The 23897-nt window shown below is 48.9% G+C and overlaps 1 pseudogene; it reads right to left on the bottom strand.

Annotated features, from left to right (window-relative positions):
• LOC141075794 (uncharacterized) overlaps positions 1-20477 on the bottom strand; it is a 32072-nt pseudogene extending 11595 nt beyond the window's left edge.
• Positions 20478-23897: the final 3420 nt, after the last annotated feature.

Genomic DNA, 23897 nt, shown 5'->3' with positions numbered 1-23897 from the left:
TCTTGAATGTGGTTTTGAGCACCTTGAGGGGTGCAGTTTTTAGAATGGTGTCACTTTTGGGTATTTTCTATCATATAGACCCCTCAAAGTGGCTTCAGATGTGATGTGGTCCGTAAAAATAAAATGGTGTTGTAGAAAATGAGAAATCGCTGGTCAAATTTAACCCTTATAACTTCCTAACTAAAAAAAATTTTGATTCCCAAATTGTGCTGATGTAAAGTAAACATGTGGGAAATGTTATTTATCAAGTTTTTTGTGTGCCGTATCTCTGTGATTTAAGAGCATAAAAATTCAAAGTTAGAAAATTGCGAAATTTTCAAAATTTTCGCCAAATTTCCGCTTTTTTCACAAATAAACACAAGTTATATGAATAAAATTTTACCACAAATATGAAGTACAATATGTCACGAGAAAATGTCAGAATCACCGGGATCCATGGAAGCGTTCCAGAGTTATTACCTCATAAAGGGACAGTGGTCAGAATTGTAAAAATTGGCCTGGTCATGAACGTGCAAACCACCCTTGGGGGAAAGGGGTTAAAATGTTTCTAAAGAAAAATTGGCTCCAACAATTCTTGTAAGAAGAAAAAAATAAGCAAAAAGCAGAAGACACATGTGCACACACTGCGGATTGGTCTGCGGATTCTTACCTGCGGTTTTGCCACCTGGACAATGGAATAGGTGGCAAACTGCAGCAGAATCCGCAGAAACCATTGACATGTCAATTCTTTCTGCGGATTCAAAACCGCAGCTTTTCCGCAGTTAAAAATCTGCAGCATCTGCACAGCAGAATGTAAATCCCATAGGATAACATGCTACTGTCCACTGTCTGCAGAACTGCTGCACATCCGCAGCGGCCAAAACCGCAGCAAAAACCGCAGCAAAAACCGCAGCGTGTGCACATAGCCTGAGGCTTCAACAAAAACCCTGAACATTTATTAAAAAGAAATGAATCTTTTTGGGACCCAGAACATAGATGTACACCGCAGGGACGGCACAGATGAGGCTGCAACAAAAACCCTGGCAGTTTAACCACTTGCTGCTGTGACAGAGTTTGGCTGAATGCCCCCCACCTCCAAGTACTCGATAGTATGGGGCGGCCTAGTTACTACGATACTTACATGCCTAATAATGGGGTCTGGGCTGCAATGTATGAAGGTCTATTAGATCGGGCCAGAGGCAGCGTCCAATAAGTTACCTTATAACGCCCCCATACACATTAGACTAAAGCTCCATGAAAGCACTGATTTCGGGGGGTTTGGCCGACCATATAATGTATTTGGGGGCCTCCCGACAGATGATGTCAGGGCAGAGAAGGATCCGGCATCCTGAATTTCAGAGGATAATCCGTTTGTTCTTCCTGTAGATAATCCTCCTCTAGAGGAGTCTGGAGGCGACTCTCTCATACAGACCACAGGAAAGCTGGAATATTTGTGTGTATGGGGGAGTCGGGAGAGATCGCCGTCTGCCAAATGACCGCTCAGCCAACTCTGATCTCATGTGTATGGGGCCGTTAGTATTACACTGACAGGCAGTGATGATACACGGCACTACAGTAGTACAGGGCATCACCGGAGCCATCAGAGGCTTGCATGTTGTATGATCGCACTGATCAGAGGGGTTTAAAAAAGGTTTAAAGTGGAAAAAAATATCACAGTTTCAGCAACAAGAAATATCTGTCACTATATGGAAAGCAGAGTCACTGCACAATTTTAGTTACGTCACGTCCATAACTACTTTATTATACTCTATTATCCTGTACACAGTGGAGTAGATAGAAATCACAGATCACACAGCAATAGCTGGAATTGGGTCCTCCAACGTAAAGAAAAAAACCTTTATCTATATATAAAGCTGAGTGTATGTATGTATGTATGTATGTGTGTGTATCAAGCCACGCCCACTCCATATAGCAACCAATCACTAAGCATCTTTCATTTCACCAGAGCTGTTTAAAAGAAGCTGAGCTGTGATTGGTTGCTATGAGCAACAATTTTCCCACTCCACAACACCTCAGCAGACACTGACCGGGTGGGAGAAATCTAGCATCCCCGGGAACATGAGCTCCCAGCCATTGTCTGGCCCCAGAAAGGAGCAGAGAGCACATAACAGAAATGAATCAACACCTCCTCTATTCCTGCCACACTCTATTGTTAGCGGCGTAGAAAATCGTTTCATCAGCGGCCGCACACAGAGCAACACTGCCAGGTTACACAACAGCACATCTCCAGGAACTCCCTGCTCAGCGCCACCCAGCTTGGGACTATGGGATGGAGGATGTGTGATGGGTATATGGGCACGGGCCTATGGGATGGAGGATGTGTGATGGGTATATGGGCACTGAACTATTGGATGGAGGATATGTATGATGGGCATATGGGCACTGGACTATGTATGATGGGTATATGGGCATGGGGCTATGGGCAGGAGGAAATGTATGATGGGTATATGGGCATTGGACTATGGGATGGAGGATGTGTATGATGGGTATATGGGCACGGGACTATGGGATGGAGGATGTGTGATGGGTATTTGGGCACTGGACTATAGGATGGATGATATGTATGATGGGTATATGGACATTGGACTCTGGGATGGAGGATGTGTGATCGGTGTATGGGCACAGGACTAAAAGATGGAGCATGTGTGATGGGTATAGGGGCACTGGACTATGAGATGGAGTCTATGTGTAATGGGTATATGGACACGGGACTATGGGATGGAGGATGTGTGATGGGTATATGGGCACTGGACTATGGGATGGAGGATGTGTGATGGGTATATGGGCACTGGACTATGGGATGGAGGATGTGTGATGGGTATATGGGCACTGGACTATGGGATGGAGGATATGTATGATGGGTATATGGGAACTGGACTATGGGATGGAGGATGTGTGATGGGTATATGGGCACTGGACTATGGGATGGAGGATATGTATGATGGGTATATGGGCACTGGACTATGGGATGGAGGATGTGTGATGGGTATATGGGAACTGGACTATGGGATGGAGGATATGTATGATGGGTATATGGGAACTGGACTATGGGATGGAGGATGTGTGATGGGTATATGGGAACTGGACTATGGGATGGAGGATATGTATGATGGGTATATGGGAACTGGACTATGGGATGGAGGATGTGTGATGGGTATATGGGCACTGGACTATGGGATGGAGGATGTGTGATGGGTATATGGGAACTGGACTATGGGATGGAGGATATGTATGATGGGTATATGGGAACTGGACTATGGGATGGAGGATGTGTGATGGGTATATGGGCACTGGACTATGGGATGGAGGATATGTATGACGGGTATATGGGCACTGGACTATGGGATGGAGGATATGTATGACGGGTATATGGGCACTGGACTATGGGATGGAGGATGTGTGATGGGTATATGGGCACTGGACTATGGGATGGAGGATATGTATGATGGGTATATGGGAACTGGACTATGGGATGGAGGATGTGTGATGGGTATATGGGAACTGGACTATGGGATGGAGGATGTGTGATGGGTATATGGGCACTGGACTATGGGATGGAGGATAATCATTATAATTTGCTATAACTAACCATAGTTAGTTACTATGGCGGGGCAACACCAGGCTCTTCAACTTATATATATATTTGGCAGAGTCCAATCTCCCGACTCCGCAGATTGCTGCTGTCGTTGCAGGCCCAGACCAGATGGTATGGAGACGAATGAGGGAGACCAAAGTTCAAAACTAGACTTTCCTTCACTTAACAAGACCTTGATGAGAAGTATATACATCAGACGGCAGGCACAACACTTTATGAATGCTTCTTCTGCATTATGCAGTCAGGAACTTTCCGGTGACATGCGGCAGTACATAACTTTTGTTATAAGCCACAATAGTGCAGCAAAACTGAGCTAATGACCTCTTCCTGCTCTGTGTCTCCGCTATGCTCCCTGCCTGGAATCCGAATTCTTAAGGTACTGTCACACTAAGCGATATCGCTAGCAATATCGCTATAACTTGTGACGTTATAGCGATATTGCTAGCGATATCACTGTGTCTGATACTTACCTCTGACCGCTCCCCCGCTGGTTATCGCTGATCGCGCGAGAACGTCCTGGATTGTTTCTCGTCGTCAGCTTCCTGTGGAGAGACGAGCGACGAGCGTGGAGCCGGGCGGGAGGACGCAGGACCACCGCGTCTGACAGGTAAGTAGCGACCCCCGTCCCTAGCGATGTCGCTGGTGAGATCTGCCTGTGTGGCAGCTCACTAGCGACCACTTAGCGATGCACCAGCGATCCTGACCGCGTCATATCGCTGGTTGGGATCGCTGGTGCATCGCTAAGTGTGACAGTACCTTTACTGCCATTATATCTTTGCTTTCCCTCAGAACGTACTATCCGATGTCTCCCTCCTGGCACACAACACCATATCAATTCAGGAGGACGGCAATCAGATTGACCAAAGGCCTGGATTTCTCACTTTCTATCTGACTCATCACAAGGAAATTGTTCTCCTGTGTGGCCATGTAGCTCAGTATGAGGTCTCCCACACAGTATGACGCCCCCACAGCACCTCACACAGTACTATGGCGAGAGATGAGCGAATATTTCAATGTTGGGTTTGGCTCACGTTTGCTGAATTTGCAATATTCACCGATTTAATCGCAGAACATAGCCAACCATGCACAGCACAAAAGCTGGGGTTTCCCACGCTGTGTGACAGTGTGGTAAACACCGACGTAGCGCTTCTGATCGGCGGTAAAATCATCCCCGCCGGTCACAGAGTCGGGGTTCCTGCGCTGTCAGAAGATAGCGTGACCACTCACTTGTGATCGGAGGTAAAAAGTTTACCTCCGGTAACTGGTGTCAGCTCTAATTCTGCCATCTCCACCGCTCTCATTACACAAGTATAAAACATATAATACTGGTGGATAAAGCAAGACTGAGCACAAGACCTTCACAGCCGTCTACACATCATAGGGGAGATCTCCTGACACCTTCTCTCCATCTACCTGATGATCCTGAGGAGCACTGGGATCTTCTTGGTTACAGTCCTGTGGAAGAAGAGGACGGGGACATCTCTCTGGTGTTGTCCTCTTACTGGATAGATCTGGAGGAAACACATACAGGGACTGAATTCATTCTCTACATACAGATAATTATAGGCCGTGTGTATTTAGTCCTGTCTATTACCTGGTGATGTGAGGGGCTGGGGAACCTCCATTATGACGTTCTTGTACAGATCTTTGTGTCCTTCTAAATACTCCCACTCCTCCATGGAGAAATAGACAGCGACATCCTGACACCTTATAGGAACCTGACACATACAATGATACCGTCATCCCCCCGATCCCTTCATAGCGTTACTGTATAATGTCCCAGCATTCCCAGCAGTGTCACCTCTCCAGTCAGCAGCTCAATCATCTTGTAGGTGAGTTCTAGGATCTTCTGGTCATTGATGTCCTCATGGATCAGGGGGTGAGGTGGAGGCCCCGTGATTGGGCTCAGGGGTCTTCCCCATCCCTCAGACACAGGGTCCTGACAGCGATCACTAGAGGTCTTCTTCACCACTGTGTAATCCTGGTTATGGAGAGACACATTAATAAATCTCACTACAGACATTTCCAGAGTCCTCACCTCTCCAGTTCTGTCCATCTGTTATTCCCATAGATAAGAATGATGTAATGTGACGTCATCAGAATCTCTCACCTCTCCAGTGAGACGGAAGAGGATCTCTAGGGTGAGGTGTAACATCCTCTCCGCCATCTTGTCTCTGTCCATATCCATCTTTGATGGGTAAATCAGGAAAATTCTCTTCTGTAGAAGATCTTCACTGAGAGGATCCGATATTGTAGAGACCTGAATGAGAAGAAGATGATCCGATGTAACATCATAAGAATCCTGTGTAATAATACAATTACTGGAGATAATAAGGGAAACATATGAGGAGATTTATTATCTTACAGGGTTTAGTTTTCTCCCCTGACATCTACTAATAAAACCTATATATTTAGGCCACAGACAACAAGCAGTTTCCTCCTCGGAGTCGGCAGCTGAACACGTTCCTCATAGACTCATCTTCCATAACGCTAATTCTCCTCTCATTACCGACACTGGAATCGGCATTAGTAATACTGCAGGAGATATTCATTACACGCGACATGAGAAATAACTCCTTCATGATGAGGACGACATCTTCATCTTCTACTGCGGCTCTAGAGACAGATTTGGCCAGTGTCGGTCACTGCCTCCATCCCCACCGGCCGTCTATATGAAGGTTTCCCGTCTTCCCCGCACTGGAATCTTCTCTCACGTTAGATCTCAGCTCTGAGTCACACACAGACGTTTGAGGCTTTTAGAAAAGACTTTTTGTTTCCACAAACACAACGGACAGAAATGATCTGATCCCAAAGTCTCCATGTACAGTGATTTATGGGGATTATTTCTGGCCTTAGGCTTTCCTATATTACAAGAAAAACTCCAGAAAAAGCCGATATTAAAATGTTTCTAAAGAAAATTGGCTCCAATAATTCTTGTAAGAAGAAAAAATTAAGAAAAAAGCAGAAGACACATTTTATACTTTTTCACATGTTAAACATTTATTAAAAAGAAATGAATCTTTTTGGTCCCCAGAACATAGATGTACACCGCAGGGACGGCACAGGTGAGGCTGCAACAAAAACCCTGACAGTTTAACCACTTGCTGCTGTGAGAAGCAAACATGGCATCTAAGAAGGTGTGACAGAGTTTGGCTGAATGCCCCCCGCCTCCAAGTACTCGATAGTATGGGGCGGCCTAGTTACTCCGATACTTACATGCCTAATAATGGGGTCTGGGCTGCAATGTATGAAGGTCTATTAGGCCGGGCCAGAGGCAGCGTCCAATAAGTTACCTTATAACGCCCCCATACTGTCATGGTTTACTGAGGCTCCAGGTTAAGCGGTGCAGAGGTTAATCTGGGAAGCCTCTCTGCGGATCTGGGGAGGGTTCTTATAGCCTCATGGAGGAGCCGTCCCCTGTCCTTTATACTCCTGGCTGAGTGTGTCTGACCCTGTTCTGTCTGTGCTTCATGCCTGTCTTCGTATGCTTGCTTGGTGTTTGACTTGGTCCTGTCACGGTTAACGTCTCTTGTATTCTGACTCTGTACCTCGCTGCCCGCTCTGTGTATGACCCCTGGCTACGTATTGACCTTTCTGTGATTATCCCTCCTGTACCTCGCTGCCCGCTCTGTGTATGACCCCGGCTACGTATTGACCTTTCTGTGATTATCCCTCCTGTACCTCGCTGCACGCCCTGTGTATGACCCCGGCTACGTATTGACCTTTCTGTGATTATCCCTCCTGTACCTCTATGCCCGCTCTGTGTATGACCCCTGGCTACGTATTGACCTTTCTGTGATTATCCCTCCTGTACCTCGCTGCCCGCTCTGTGTATGACCCCTGGCTACGTATTGACCTTTCTGTGATTATCCCTCCTGTACCTCGCTGCCCGCTCTGTGTATGACCCCTGGCTACGTATTGACCTTTCTGTGATTATCCCTCCTGTACCTCGCTGCCCGCTCTGTGTATGACCCCGGCTACGCATTGACCTTTCTGTGATTATCCCTCCTGTACCTCTATGCCCGCTCTGTGTATGACCCCTGGCTACGTATTGACCTTTCTGTGATTATCCCTCCTGTACCTCGCTGCCCGCTCTGTGTATGACCCCGGCTACGTATTGACCTTTCTGTGATTATCCCTCCTGTACCTCGCTGCCCGCTCTGTGTATGACCCCGGCTACGTATTGAACTTTCTGTGATTATCCCTCCTGTACCGTGCTGCCCGCCCTGTGTATGACCCCGGCTACGTATTGACCTTTCTGTGATTATCCCTCCTGTACCTCGCTGCCCGCTCTGTGTATGACCCCGGCTACGTATTGACCTTTCTGTGATTATCCCTCCTGTACCTCGCTGCCCGCTCTGTGTATGACCCCGGCTACGTATTGACCTTTCTGTGATTATCCCTCCTGTACCTCGCTGCCCGCTCTGTGTATGACCCCTGGCTACGTATTGACCTTTCTGTGATTATCCCTCCTGTACCTCGCTGCCCGCTCTGTGTATGACCCCTGGCTACGTATTGACCTTTCTGTGATTATCCCTCCTGTACCTCGCTGCCCGCTCTGTGTATGACCCCGGCTACGCATTGACCTTTCTGTGATTATCCCTCCTGTACCTCTATGCCCGCTCTGTGTATGACCCCTGGCTACGTATTGACCTTTCTGTGATTATCCCTCCTGTACCTCGCTGCCCGCTCTGTGTATGACCCCTGGCTACGCATTGACCTTTCTGTGATTATCCCTCCTGTACCTCGCTGCCCGCTCTGTGTATGACCCCCGGCTACGTATTGACCTTTCTGTGATTATCCCTCCTGTACCTCGCTGCCCGCTCTGTGTATGACCCCGGCTACGCATTGACCTTTCTGTGATTATCCCTCCTGTACCTCGCTGCCCGCTCTGTGTATGACCCCGGCTACGTATTGACCTTTCTGTGATTATCCCTCCTGTACCTCGCTGCCCGCTCTGTGTATGACCCGGGCTACGTATTGACCTTTCTGTGATTATCCCTCCTGTACCTCGCTGCCCGCTCTGTGTATGACCCCGGCTACGTATTGAACTTTCTGTGATTATCCCTCCTGTACCGTGCTGCCCGCCCTGTGTATGACCCCGGCTACGTATTGACCTTTCTGTGATTATCCCTCCTGTACCTCGCTGCCCGCTCTGTGTATGACCCCTGGCTACGTATTGACCTTTCTGTGATTATCCCTCCTGTACCTCTATGCCCGCCCTGTGTATGACCCCTGGCTACGTATTGACCTTTCTGTGATTATCCCTCCTGTACCTCGCTGCCCGCTCTGTGTATGACCCCGGCTACGTATTGACCTTTCTGTGATTATCCCTCCTGTACCTCGCTGCCCGCTCTGTGTATGACCCCGGCTACGTATTGACCTTTCTGTGATTATCCCTCCTGTACCTCGCTGCCCGCCCTGTGTATGACCTCCTGGCTTGCCTGACCTGAGTTCCCCTCTCCTCTACTTCAGTATTCCTGTAGCGAGTATACTACATCATCTGCAGCAGTAGGACGCTAAGCCCCGCTCCCTGCGGTCACAACCTAGCTCTTCATCGTTGCTCCACCTCCCACAGGTCCTCAAGCTACTCTGCTCCTACCCACGTTAGACGCCAAGACTCCTGTGGCTGCGGGTAAGAGTCCTTCACGTGCACGCTATCTGTGTCCTTGTTACTTGAGGTGGCGGTGCCACTGAAGCACCCCTGACACATACACATTAGACTAAAGTTCCATGAAAGCACTGATTTCGGAGCGTTTGACCGACAATAAAATGTATTTGGGGGCCTCCCGACAGGTGATGTCAGGGCAGAGAAGGATCCGGCATCCTGAATTTCAGAGGATAATCCGTTTGTTCTTCCTGTAGATCGGGGTGGGGAACCTTTTTTGTGCCAAGGGCCATTTGGAATTTTATAATAGCGTTCGGGGTCGTATAAATTCATTAATAATGATGAGCGAGTATACTTGTTGCTTGGGTTTTCCCGAGCATGCTCGGGTGTCCTCTGAGTTTTTTGGCGTGCTCGGAAATTTAGTTTCTGTCGACACATTTGCATGATTTGCGGCTGCTGGACAGGCTGAATACATGTGGGGATTCCTTAACAAACAGGCATTCCTCACATGTATACAGGCTGTCCAGCAGCCATAAATCATGCAGCTGAGGCGACGAAAACTAAAATCTCCGAGCATGTCAAAATACTCGGACACCCGAGCATGCTCAGGAAAGCCCGAGCAACGACTATACTCGCTCATCACTCATTAATAACTGTCTTAAACATTAGTAAGCTGGTATCCAAGGTAAACAGCGGGTATCTATATATCTTGGATACCAGCTCCCAGCGTCGTTGATCGTTGGTCTCTCGCTGTCACATGCAGCGATGCGCGCTGGCCAGTGGGAGACCAATGATCAAAAAATGGCCCAGGACATTCGAGCACAATCAGCGATACCCGGCGGGGGGGCTGGTCGCTGATGCATGTCACACACAGCGATGTCGCTGGCGAGATCTCTGTGGCGTCACAAAATCAGCGATCTCGCTGTGTGTGACGGGGCCTTTAGAGTTCATTTCCTCCCAGCAGTGGGGTTTTATATGCAGGAGCCAGGCAGGTTCAGAGCGCTACTAACCTGCTCATTACGGTAACCCCATTTATGGGGCTTGAGGTATACAGAACATGGGTGGTACATGGGGCCTGGGGTATACAGCACATGGGGGGTACATGGAGCCTGAGGTATACAGCACATGGGTGGTAAATGGAGCCTGAAGTATACAGCACATGGAGGGTACATGGTGCCTGAAGTATACAGCACATGGGGGGGTACATTGAGCCTGAGGTATACAGCACATGGGTGGTACATGGAGCCTGAGGTATACAGCACATGGGTGGTAAATGGAGCCTGAGGTATACAGCACAGGGGGGTACATGGAGCCTGAGGTATACAGCACATGGGGGGTACATGGAGCCTGAGGTATACAGCACATGGGTGGTAAATGGAGCCTGAGGTATACAGCACAGGGGGGTACATGGAGCCTGAGGTATACAGCACAGGGGGGTACATGGAGCCTGAGGTATACAGCACATGGGGGGTACATGGAGCCTGAGGTATACAGCACATGGGTGGTAAATGGAGCCTGAGGTATACAGCACAGGGGGGTACATGGAGCCTGAGGTATACAGCACAGGGGGGTACATGGAGCCTGAGGTATACAGCACATGGGGGGTACATGGAGCCTGAGGTATACAGCACATGGGTGGTAAATGGAGCCTGAGGTATACAGCACAGGGGGGTACATGGAGCCTGGGGTATACAGCACATGGGTGGTACATGGAGCATGAGGTATACAGCACATGGGGGGTACATGGAGCCTGAGGTATACAGCACATGGGGGGTACATGGAGCCTGACGTATACAGCACATGGGGGTACATGGAGCCTGAGGTATACAGCTCATGGGGGGTATATGGAGCCTGAGGTATACAGCACATGGGTGGTACATGGAGCCTGACGTATACAGCACATGGGGGTACATGGAGCCTGAGGTATACAGCTCATGGGGGGTACATGGAGCCTGAGGTATACAGCACATGGAGGGTACATGGAGCCTGAGGTATACAGCACATGGGGGGGTACATGGAGACTGAGGTATACAGCACATGGGTGGTACATGGAGCCTGAGGTATACAGCACATGGGTGGTAAATGGAGCCTGAGGTATACAGCACAGGTGGGTACATGGAGCCTGAGGTATACAGCACATGGGGGGTACATGGAGCCTGAGGTATACAGCACATGGGTGGTAAATGGAGCCTGAGGTATACAGCACAGGGGGGTACATGGAGCCTGAGGTATACAGCACAGGGGGGTACATGGAGCCTGAGGTATACAGCACATGGGGGGTACATGGAGCCTGAGGTATACAGCACATGGGTGGTAAATGGAGCCTGAGGTATACAGCACAGGGGGGTACATGGAGCCTGGGGTATACAGCACATGGGTGGTACATGGAGCCTGAGGTATACAGCACATGGGGGGTACATGGAGCCTGAGGTATACAGCACATGGGGGGTACATGGAGCCTGAGGTATACAGCACATGGGTGGTACATGGAGCCTGAGGTATACAGCACATGGGTGGTACATGGAGCCTGAGGTATACAGCACATGGGTGGTACATGGAGCCTGAGGTATACAGCACATGGGGGGTACATGGAGACTGAGGTATACAGCACATGGGTGGTACATGGAGCCTGAGGTATACAGCACATGGGGGGTACATGGAGCCTGAGATATACAGCACAGGGGGTACATGGAGCCTGATGTATACAGCACATGGGGGTACATGGAGCCTGAGGTATACAGCACATGGGTGGTACATGGAGCCTGAGGTATACAGCACATGGGGGATACATGGAGCCTGAGGTATATAGCACATGGGGGGTACATGGAGCCTGAGGTATACAGCACATGGGTGGTAAATGGAGCCTGAGGTATACAGCACATGGGGGGGTACATGGAGCCTGAGGAATACAGCACATGGGAGGTACATGGAGACGAGGTATACAGCACATGGGTGGTACATGGAGCCTGAGGTATACAGCACATGGGGGGTACATGGTGCCTGAGGTATACAGCACATGGGGGGTACATGGAGCCTGAGGTATACAGCACAGGGGGGGTACATGGAGCCTGAGGTATACAGTACATGGGTAGTACATGGGGCCTGAAGTATACAGTACATGGAGGTACATGGAGCCTGAGGTATACAGCACATGGGGGTACATGGGGCCTGAGGTATCGTGATTACCTTGCACACTGCAGCCGCACAGGAGGACGTGACACTTTCAGCTCTGCTATCTTGCTCAGCAGTGGATGGAGCCTGTGCACGGAGTCCGGCGTCTCCCTGGTGCAGGCTCGCTGACAATGCAGCCCCCTCGTCTATTGCTGCAGCAGGATTATAACTCTCCCTCTCCTGGAGCCGCACAGCAGGAGTCTCCCGAGTCCCCACTGATGGGAAAAGCACGGCAAGATACCGCGCGCAATTCTTAAAGGACCCGCGGCCAAAAAATAGGGAAAGTGGGGAAAGCGGCTCTGGGCTGCACAAAATGATATGGCGGGCCGTATACGGCCCGCAGGCCGGATGTCCCCCACCCCTGCAGTAGATAATCCTCCTCTAGAGGAGTCTGGAGGCGACTCTGTCATACAGACCACAGGAAAGCTGGAATATTTGTGTGTATGGGGGAGTCGGGAGAGATCGCCGTCTGCCAAATGTCCGTTCAGCCAACTCTGATCTCATGTGTATGGGGCCGTTAGTATTACACTGACAGGCAGTGATGACACACGGCACTACAGGAGTACAGGGCATCACCGGAGCCATCAGAGGCTTGTATGTTGTATGATCGCACTGATCAGAGGGGTTTAAAAAGGTTTAAAGTGGAAAAAATATCACAGTTTCAGCAACAAGAAATATCCATCACTATATGGAAAGCAGAGTCACTGCACAATGTTAGTTACGTCACGTCCATAACTACTTTATTATACTCTATTATCCTGTACACAGTGGAGTAGATAGAAATCACAGGTCCCACAGCAATAGCTGGAATTGGGCCCTCCAACGTAAAGAAAAACTATCTATCTATATACACTGTTCAAAAAAATAAAGGAAACACTTAAACAACAGAATATAACTCCAAGTAAATCAAACTTCTGTGAAATCAAACTGTCCACTTAGGAAGCAACACTGATTGACCATCAATTTCACATGCTGTTGTACAAATGGAATAGGCAACAGATGGAAATTATTGGCAATTATCAATACACCCTCAATAAAGGAGTGGTTCTGCAGGTGGGGACCACAGACCACATCTCAGTACCAATGTTTCTGGCTGATGTTTTGGTCACTTTTGAATGTTGGTTGTGCTTTCACACTCGTGGTAGCATTAGACGGACTCTACAACCAACACAAGTGGCTCAGGTAGTGCAGCTCATCCAGGATGGCACATCAATGTGAGCTGTGGCAAGAAGGTTTACTGTGTCTGTCAGCGTAGTGTCTAGAGGCTGGAGGTGCTACCAGGAGACGGGCCAGTACACCAGGAGATGTGGAGGGGGTCGTAGGAGGGCAACAACCCAGCAGCAGGACCACTACCTCCACCTTTGTGCAAGGAGGAACAGGAGGAGCACTGCCAGAGACCTGCAAAATGATCTCCAGCAGGCCACAAATGTTCATGTGTCTGCACAAACCGTTAGAAACCTACTCCATGAGGATGGTCTGAGGGCCCGACCTCCACAGATGGGAGTTGTGCTCACAGCCCAACACCGTACAGGACGCTTGGCATTTGCCACAAAATACCAGGATTGGCAAATTCTCCACTGGCGCCCTGTGCTCTTCACAGATGGAAGCAGGTTCACACTGAGCACATGTGACAGCCGTGACAGAGTCTGGAGACGCCGTGGAGAGCGATCTGCTGCCTGCAACATCCTTCAGCATGACCGGTTTGGCAGTGGTCAGTAATGGTGCGGGGTGGCATTTCTTTGGAGGCCACACGATGTTGGGCTGTGAGCACAACCCCCATGGAGACACAATTGTGCCTTTACCTGGAGATAAATTCCCAGTGGGGGCAATTTCCAAAATGCAATAACTTAAGTGGGGAATTCAGCTCTTTTCACACTTAAGGGATCTGTATATGGAGTCTACAAACTACAGTGGGGAAATAAGGATTTGTTACGCTGACAATTTTGGGGCTAAAGTCACATTTTTGTGAGGAAATAAAGTAAAATTGTCATTTTTTCCTTCCACATTGCTGAAATTCCTGTCACACTATCCGAATTCAGATATTGTCCTGTCAGAAAGAATACAGCGAGTGAAAGGGTTAATAGGACTCACAGGAGGAACCGGCCCAGAAAGCAGAAGATCCAGGAGTGTCCACCACTTATATGACTGCTCTGTGCACAGGACCTGTGATGAGGTCACAGGAGGGGAGGAGTCAGGGGTCACATGATCAGGGGCCTCAGTGTGTGCAGGACTCAGTGTGCTGGAGCGCTCCGGATAATCAGCTGCGTGTGTCGCGCTGTGTGATAGTCACAGCACCTGCATGGAGGGCGACACATGCAGCTGATTATCGGGAGCGCTCCAGGGATCCGGGGTCCCGATGCAGCTATTCGGTAAGCGATATTAGCCAATAACAACTTCTCCGACGATATTCGCTCATCTCTAGTAATAACAGCTCAAAGAAATTCACCGAACTTTTCATTAAGTTTAATAGCGAGACCCTATTAAATATTGAGCACCAGCGGGACGAAGCATTGACAGCGGCATGTAAAAGTGTGGGCGCCCCGGGTCAAAATGACTGTTATTGTGAGCAGTAGTAAGATGAAGATGAAATGATCTCTAAAAGGCCGAACCTCTAAGATGACACATGGCCTTTGCATTTTAGGCAAAAGTAATAATTATAAAATATATATATAGACTTTTTTACAATTTCATAACTGGAAAAAGAGGCGATGCAAAACTTTGGGCACCCTTGGAGATTTGTGTACTGAGATAATTTTGACCAAGATTTCACACCTTAATTAGCTTGTTAGGATTAAGGTGAGATCACATGGTGACCAGGAGCTACAGTCTGAGGAAAGGGCTAAAACGCCTTCACTACACCCCTGTACAGCTGTATAATGAGGCCCAGGCTTTATAGTGAAGGGACAGGAGTGAGGGCTTGTTCCCAGGAGCTACAGACTGAGGAAAGGGCTAAAAAGCCTTCATTAGACCCCTGTACAGCTGTATAATGAGGCCCAGGCTTTATAGTGAAGGGACAGGAGTGAGGGCCTGTTCCCAGGAGCTACAGTCTGAGGAAAGGGCTAAAAAGCCTTCACTAGACCCCTGTACAGCTGTATAATGAGGCCCAGGCTTTATAGTGAAGGGACAGGAGTGAGGGTCTGTTCTCAGGAGCTACAGTCTGAGGAAAGGGCTAAAAAGCCTTCACTAGACCCCTGTACAGCTGTATAATGAGGCCCAGGCTTTATAGTGAAGGGACAAGAGTGAGGGCCTGATCCCAGGTGCTACAGTCTGAGGAAAGGGCTAAAAAGCCTTCACTAGATCCCTGTACAGCTGTATAATGAGGCCCAGGCTTTATAGTGAAGGGACAGGAGTGAGGGTCTGTTCTCAGGAGCTACAGTCTGAGGAAAGGGCTAAAAAGCCTTCACTACACCCCTGTTCAGCTGTATAATGAGGCCCAGGCTTTATAGTGAAGGGACAGGAGTGAGGGTCTGTTTACAGGAGCTACAGTCTGAAGAAAGGGCTAAAAAGCCTTCACTACACCCCTGTTCAGCTGTATAATGAGGCCCAGGCTTTATAGTGAAGGGACAGGAGTGAGGGTCTGTTTCCAGGAGCTACAGTGTGAGGAAAGGGTTAAAAAGCCTTCACTAGACCCCTGTTCAGCTGTATAATGAGGCCCAGGCTTTATAGTGAAGGGACAGGAGTGAGGGTCCCCAGGAGCTACAGTCTGAGGAAAGGGCTAAAAAGCCTTCACTAGACCCCTGTACAGCTGTATAATGAGGCCCAGGCTTTATAGTGAAGGGACAGGAGTGAGGGTCTGTTCTCAGGAGCTACAGTCTGAGGAAAGGGCTAAAAAGCCTTCACTAGACCCCTGTACAGCTGTATAATGAGGCCCAGGCTTTATAGTGAAGGGACAGGAGGGAGAAAAGTGGGGAAAGGAGCCAGAAGAGCCGGACTGCCCATCACTAACCTGCAGAGCCGTACTCCACATATATGGCTGCTCTGTGCACAGGACCTGTGATGAGGTCACAGGAGGGGAGGAGTCAGGGGTCACATGATCTCCGGAGTGAAGACGCTCTATGGAGCCTTCTCCTCAGTCAGTGACATTCCCGCCATTATTTGCCCCTCATTACTGGCACAATTACCCCGCGCCGCCTTCTCTGCACAGTGTTATGTGTGGAATGTAACGTGTGATTTCTCTGGAGGGAAATAGACCCCACACAGGAGGGAATTCTCACCAGTTACCGGCCGTCTACTATATGGCGGCATATGATTGTGCTATCGACTCCACACCAGGAGCTAAAATCCCCAAATCTCGGTTATTTCCCCCCTTCCAGAGTCCGGCTGAGGCCGGGGTCACACTTGGGAGAAACTCGCCCGAGTCTCGCTCCTCAGTGTCCTTGTGGATTAGCCTCTGTAGGGGAAACGACACCGGCTGTCAGGGACAGGGGGCCCCAACATAAATCCAATATTCGCTGTAAGAAAACCCAACCTGATGCCGCCATTCGGGGTCACCAATGCTCCGGCAGTCTGTGACAATGTCAGTAATTATATTTTTGTCACTGATTGGTAGATTTGTGGTAATTTTCCTGGATGATATAGTGAGTTACTCGCGTCCTCTGGAGGAGCATGCTGAGCATGTCAGACAGGGTCTCCAGGTTCTACGTGACAACTATTTATTTGGTAACCTGGAGAAATGACAATTTGTGGTCCAGCAGGTCCAGTTCTCAGGACATGTGGCTTCTGCATTGGGGTTTCAGATGGACCCCGTTACGGTCCCAGCAGTCCCTTCATTGGTTTTAGCCAAGTGACCTGAAAGTGTTACAGAGATTTCTTGTAGTCGAGAAACTGAGGAACAAACAAGTGAAAAATAGGGTCTTACCTGATAACCAGATGTAATGAGAGTAGGGGAGTATTACACTCACCTGATGGAGCGGCGCCTTTACACCATGCTCAATGCATAAATCAGCTGCTGCCGGACCCGGGGCCAAAGACCGAGCAGAAGAGCTGATCCGGGTATAATGTGTCTGTACCTGCGCTGCTGATGGAGACGATCGGAGATGGAGATTTTCATTAAAAACGTTTATTTACTTATATTCCGCAGCGCTTTACAGTTTGCACACATTATCATCGCTGTCCCCGATGGGGCTCACAATCTAAATTCCCTATCAGTATGTCTTTGGAATGAAAAAACGCCAACAAATCACAAAATGTCAAAGTTCATGAGAAAGTCTGTCACACAAAGGTAAATTATAGTTCATGAGAAAACAGAACACACTTACATACAATAATTATATTATAAAGTGCCTATGAATGAAGTGAGGTCACCTAAAAGAATGAATAAAAATATACTGTATCTTTCGGACTATAAGCCGCACCGGGCCATAAGACGCACCCCAAAGTTTCAGGAGGAAAATAAGGCAAAAGTTAATGTGTCAAATGGGGGTCTGTCCCACAGTCTGAATTCAGTAAACCCGGGAGGGGGGGAATCGGCAGCGCTGGTGGAGCCGGGTCACAGGAGGAGTTCGGGGATCCGGCGATGATCTGACTTATCCCAGGTTGGTGCAGCAGGAGGCTCTGTAACATCTGTAATCTCACTGTGGCCATTTGGAGTAAGGGGGTTTAGTTTATAAATCCAGAAGATTTCTTCCCGATGTAGTTGTCCAATGCGATTCTGACCCTGTGGGGGAATCTCCTCTGTGGGGAATATTCTCAGTTGTGTGGAATCTTTCTTGTGTTTGATGGTGCAGTGACGTGAAAGCCCATGTTGGAGAAAACCCTATGGAGTATTGGAACGGTGTGAGTTCAGCCTTTTGTGGAGGGGTTGGGTCGTCCTTCCCACATATAATTTCTGGTATGAGCATATAATCACATATATAACATAACTGGTGGAACATGACATGGGAGTTTTGGTCAGGAAAATTTCACCAGTAGAAATAAGGGTGAATTCAGAGAGACCATGGCAGATCGAGTCACAACAGAGGCAAGTTTTCAGATTGCATGTAATGATTTTATTCGGGAGACTGGCGATTTTTAGCAAATCTTCCTTCTTCTCTTCTATGTTTCTGGGTGCTAGGACATTTTTCAACGATGGAAGTCTTCAAAATGTCAAAAAGGGATTGCTGGGTAATGTTTTTCCCACTCCAGCTGTCTGACATGCTCATGATGCTCCTGCAGAGGACGTGAGTAACTCAATATATCATCCAGGTAAACTACCGCAAATCTACCCATCGGGGAGAAAAAAAATGAAATTTTCAAAGACTGCCGGAGCATTGTTTAATCTGAATGGCATCACCAAATTTTCAATATGACCCTCCCGTGTATTGAATGCGGGCTTCCATTCATCACCATTGTGTATACGTATAACAGTAATCATAAGGAATTGAAAGAATTGTCACCCAGATCCTTCTTGCAAGTTTATTCCATGGTGAAACGTGACATCAGACCATATTAGAGTGCGGCGTGCAGGTAGCAGGGAGCTATACAGAGGAGAGAGCCTGACGGACTACGGCCGTTTCGCACTTGCTTAGCACTTCTGCCGGTCCATGCTTGTCAGGTGGATACACCACTTCGTTTTAACAAGGGTTAGGGAATGGTTAACTGAGAAGTGCAAAACATGTAAAGTGAGTACAGTGAGATGATTAATATATAAGATTAAAAGAAATATAACATAGATCAAAGCCACACATATTAAATCTATCATTGAGGCCAAGGGGAACTTGTGCATCACAATCCAAAATCCATTTTGCTTCTCTTTTTAGTAGCCCCACGGCTCCTAGATACCCGCTGTTTACCCTGGAAACCAGCGTGCACGCTCATTTCCAAGGTAAACAGCGGGTATCCAAGAGCCGCGGGGCTCCTAGTTACCTGACGTTTACATTAGAAACCAGCGTTCAAAAAATGGCCCGGGACATTCAACGACGATCAGCGATAACCAGCAGGGGGGTCGGTCGCTGATCCCCGTCACACACAGCGATCTTGCTGGAGAGATCGCTGATGTGTCACAAAATCAGCGATCTCGCTAGCAAGATCGCTGTGTGTGACGGGGCCTTAAGTCAGGGATGAGGGGAAGCGGGTAAGTGTTCCGAACCGTTATCTTGTTAAGTTCCCGAAAGTCAAGGCACGGCCGCAAACCACCATCTTTCTTCTTCAAAGAAGAAGAACCCTGCTGCCACGGGTGAAACAGAAGGCCTGATATGCCCTTTGCGGAGACTCTCAGCTATGTACTCCTTCACGGCTTGGCACTCTGGCCCAGACAAATTGAACAACCGAGCCTTAGGTAACTTGGCTCCAGGTAGTAAATCAATGGCACAATCGTATGGTCTATGTGGTGACAGCACCTCAGCCTTGCTTTCGGAAAACACATCTTCGAAATCCTTCAGGTATTCCGTAATACCTTCCAGACCGACAGATGACACAGATACGGATTTAACAGAGTTAACAAGAGGTCTCAGGTTACAACATTTATCCTTGCATCCCCATTGAGTGAGCTCCCCCATTACCCAATCAATGGTAGGATTATGGCGTTGAAGCAAAGGCATCCCCAGTACCAGTCCCACAGGCAAGTTATCTAACACAAGACAACTTAGTTTTTCCACATGAGTGGGACCCACTTTCAGAGAAAAAAGTTCAGACCTGAAACAGATACCATCCTGGGTAAGAAGGGACGAGTCAATTGTCACAAGTTTAACAGGATCCTGCTGACTGTCCCTATCTTATTAAGAGTCATAATATGGGTATCAATCAGGTTAACAACAGAACCACAGTCAACAAAGGTGGTAGTCTGAACAGGACCATCATCAAGTTCCAGTTCCAACTGAAGCAAAATTTTTGCAAGTGAGGAAAAGTGTACCTGATTGTCTTTGTAGCCTCCTCGACTACTACCCAGACTTAGTCATTTCCCGCCACCTTGGAGGACGACGGACAGGAAGGGCAGTCCTTCTTCCAATATCCAGATTCCCCACAATAGAAGCACAACTGCTTCTCCTGGCGGCGTCTTCTTTCCTTCTCCTCACAGGTGACAGCACTCACCTCCATAGCCACAGGAGGAGTCCAGGTATCACCTCGACTGGAGAATAACGATGTTTTGAGTTGTATAACGCCTCTTGACCGCAGTCTGCGATCCATACAAACCGCTTGGGTCATGCATCCTCCAGGGAGTCAGGTGGTGGATGAAGTGCCAGGGCATCCTTCAGACGTTCACACAGGCCTCTACGGAACCCCCAAAGGGCGGCATCACTCCAAGAAATCTCAGCTGCCCAACGTCTAAATTCAGAACAGAACCACTCAGCCGAGTGCTTCTGTGGCACCCCCAGGAGTATGGTCGCCACAGTGGCATTACCTTCTTCCTAGGGAGTGTGATGTCTTGCTTGGAAGCAATGAAGGAACTCTCTGTCAGGTAAATCCAGCACACAGCACAGTTCCCACTCCAGGCCAGCAGAGTGAGCTCTGAACCCAAACTGCTGAGGAGCTGCTCTCTGTGGCCAGGAAAGGGAAGTTAGTGAGTTCGTGTGGAGAAGGCGAAGTGTGTGGATGTGGGAGAGATGAGCTGGAGGATTGAGCGGAATTCAGGCTCACTTCTAGCTGTAGCGCATGGACGGGATTCTGGTCTCCAAGGTTGTATGGATGCTGATGTTCCGGAAACAGAAACCGGAGGAACAGGAGGCTGTAAATGCTCTGTTCCCACATAAGACTCGGAGGCACAGCAGCAACGAATGTGAGCCAGAGAAGAAGGAGGCTACGGCTGTCTGCCATACAAGGGGAGTTCTAAAAGAGAGCAAGCAAGGGGAACTTCAGTGTAACTCAGTACTGCAAGTACCTCAGATAAGCGCTAGGAAGGAGACTACACAACCCATCTGCATAAAGAGATTCCTAAGTTGCTTCCAGGCTGATTAACTCCTGTTCCATCTGTAATCTGGATCCTCGACTGCACTTACAAAGCAAAGTAAAGGTAAAGGAAACTGCACCCTGTTGTGCCATTGCCTCCTTCCTGCAACTTCTTCCGCACTGCTACATCTCTGTGCGTAACACTGCACCCTCTCCCTCAACACCTATTACCACTGCCCTGGGACTATAGCTCTACCTGTGGGGAGCTCTTACACCTTGCTGCCTTATACCATCTGTCCCAGAGGATCTGCCTGCAGTGTCGGCTTAACCCCTTCATTGCCGAGCACCACAGGTGGCGTCACGTATCATCCACCTATAAACTTTATTCAGCCACATTTCACCCCTTTGGATGGACTCCTAGGGCCACAGACCGGGTCACCGCCACCGTGACACGTACCTCTGAGACACCGGCCCGGTACTGAGTAACCCCACTGCCCTGGCAGGCGATCCATTTTGGCGTCACAAACAGGATTTACGAAGCCCGGTGCTACCGGGTCCTGTGTGCCAGAGACTGTATTGTGTGCCATAGACTTATTTTGCAATTGCCGCCATTACCCCGCCATTTGGCGCGTGCGGGAAGCCAAAGGGGTGTGCCTTCATGGGTGGAACCTGCAAGAGAGCGCGAAAAGTGAAGTGCTGCGCGGGAAGAGACCAGCGGGCGGGAAGTGAGGAACTGAGGCCTGCAGTCCTGGTATCCCCGATCATCCAGCCTCTGGAGCGGCAACCGGTAAGTCAGTGAAACACGGGGCCTGGCAAACGTTAACTAGGGGGGAAGAGAATGTCTGAGGCAAGAGAAGATGCAGCGGTGGACGCCACCGCACCCCCCACAGCGCTGCAAGATGCAGGGGCCAGCGCAGCTGCGGCTCCAATGGCACCGCAGAATCCAGCAGCCAGCGCCACCTCCAGAGCACCTCAAGAACCAGCGCAGCAGTCCCCATAATGCCGCTGTCCATGCCCTATATACCGGGAGTGGCCTGGTTACCGCAGTACTCAGGGGAGTCACATACCCTGAGTGAATTCAAAGAGAGACTGTGCAGCTTGTTTGAGGTGTATCCTCTGTCTGAAAACCAAAAAGTGAACATCCTTATTGGGCAGCTAACTGGTGCAGCGCAAAGAGAAGTAAAGTCCTGGCAGGACACTGATAAAGAGACTGTTAAAAAGATTCTGGCTAAGCTAAGCACCTTTGACACCCACACTGCAGCTGAAATAAAAATGAGATTCTTTGGGTGTAAGCAAAGAGTGCAGGACAGTATATGGGACTATGCTCTTAACTTGCAGGAGGCGCTGAGAGCCATAAAGCAGATTGACTCAGACAGTGTGAAAGATGGAGACAGGTTGTTAAAGGAGCAATTTACTGAGGGACTCCTATCCAGTACCCAGAGCACAGCTGCGCATCATAGCCCTACAAAACCCTGACCTAGACTTTGCAGACTTTAAAGACAGGGCTAACCGGGTGCTGAATGAACCAAATGTCAGCCGTCCAGCACCCCCTAGGCGCCCAGCAATCACATACCACCAAGAAGCAGCATCTTTCCCTCGGAGGCTGACGCACAGACTTTGGATAATGATCCATCTACAGAACTGCGCCTTCAGGTCCAAGAGCTGACCAAAAATATGGCTGCACTCGCCAAAACTGTGCAGTCCATGCAGATGTCCTCAAAGGAGAAGATCCAGCTGGCCTCCAGTCCAGAGGATGTCCCGTGGCTACGGAAGAAGAGGATCCTGCCACTCCGAGGGGAGTGACAACGATCGCTATGACCAGGATGGACGTCCCATCTGTCGTCACTGATGCAAGGCAGGCCACATCGTAAGATTCTGTTGTTTAAATGAGCAACCCCTGGGGCAGAGGGCCAACCCCCCAGGAGTAGGACCACAAGGCCCAAAGAACTGGCGAGCCAAGTATGTTGGAGGGCGACCGGTCCTCCCAGTGGTGATTGACGGCATCCTGTGGAAAGAGCTGAAAACTGCTGTTCACAAACGATCTCCATCCAACCTCACTGAGCTCGAGCTGTTTGCCAAGGAAGAATGGGTAAGAATTTCAGTCTCTCCATGTACAAAACTGACAGACATACCCCAAGTGACTTGCAGCTGTAATCGCAGCAAAAGGTGGCGCGACAAAGTATTAAGCTAAAGGGGCCGAATAATATTGCACGCCCCACTTTTCAGTTTTTGACTTTCCACAAAAATTTGAAATAACCAATAAATTTCATTCAACTTCACAATTGTGTCCCACTTGTTGATTCTTCACCAAAAATTTACATTTGGTATCTTTATGTTTGAAGCATGATATGTGGGAAAAGGTTGAAAAGTTCCGGAGGGCCGAATACTTTCGCAAGGCACTGTGTTTGTGTCACTGACATGTATATATATTTATGTATTCTATGTGTACATATCTATCTATTCTTTTCTGAGCTGTCAGTGTGATTTTACAATAGCTGGACATGAATTGCCGGCTTTTCAAAGGACAGCGGTGCGTATAAATCGGACAGCATTCGCATGGTCCGAGTGCTGTCCGATTTATCTATCGCACCCATTGACTTCTATTGCAGGATGCGATCCGATTTGTGATTACAATCGCAACATGCTGCGATTTTTTTCTCCAGCCTGATCTTGATCCGATCTGAGCTGGAAAAAAACCGCAGATGAGCACACCATCATAGA

Source organism: Dendrobates tinctorius, unplaced genomic scaffold (genome assembly GCF_039654945.1).
Source record: "Dendrobates tinctorius isolate UK_male_01 unplaced genomic scaffold, ASM3965494v1 ptg000372l, whole genome shotgun sequence".
Taxonomy (NCBI): Eukaryota; Metazoa; Chordata; class Amphibia; order Anura; family Dendrobatidae; genus Dendrobates; species Dendrobates tinctorius.
This window is presented reverse-complemented; position numbering and strand designations above follow the sequence as displayed.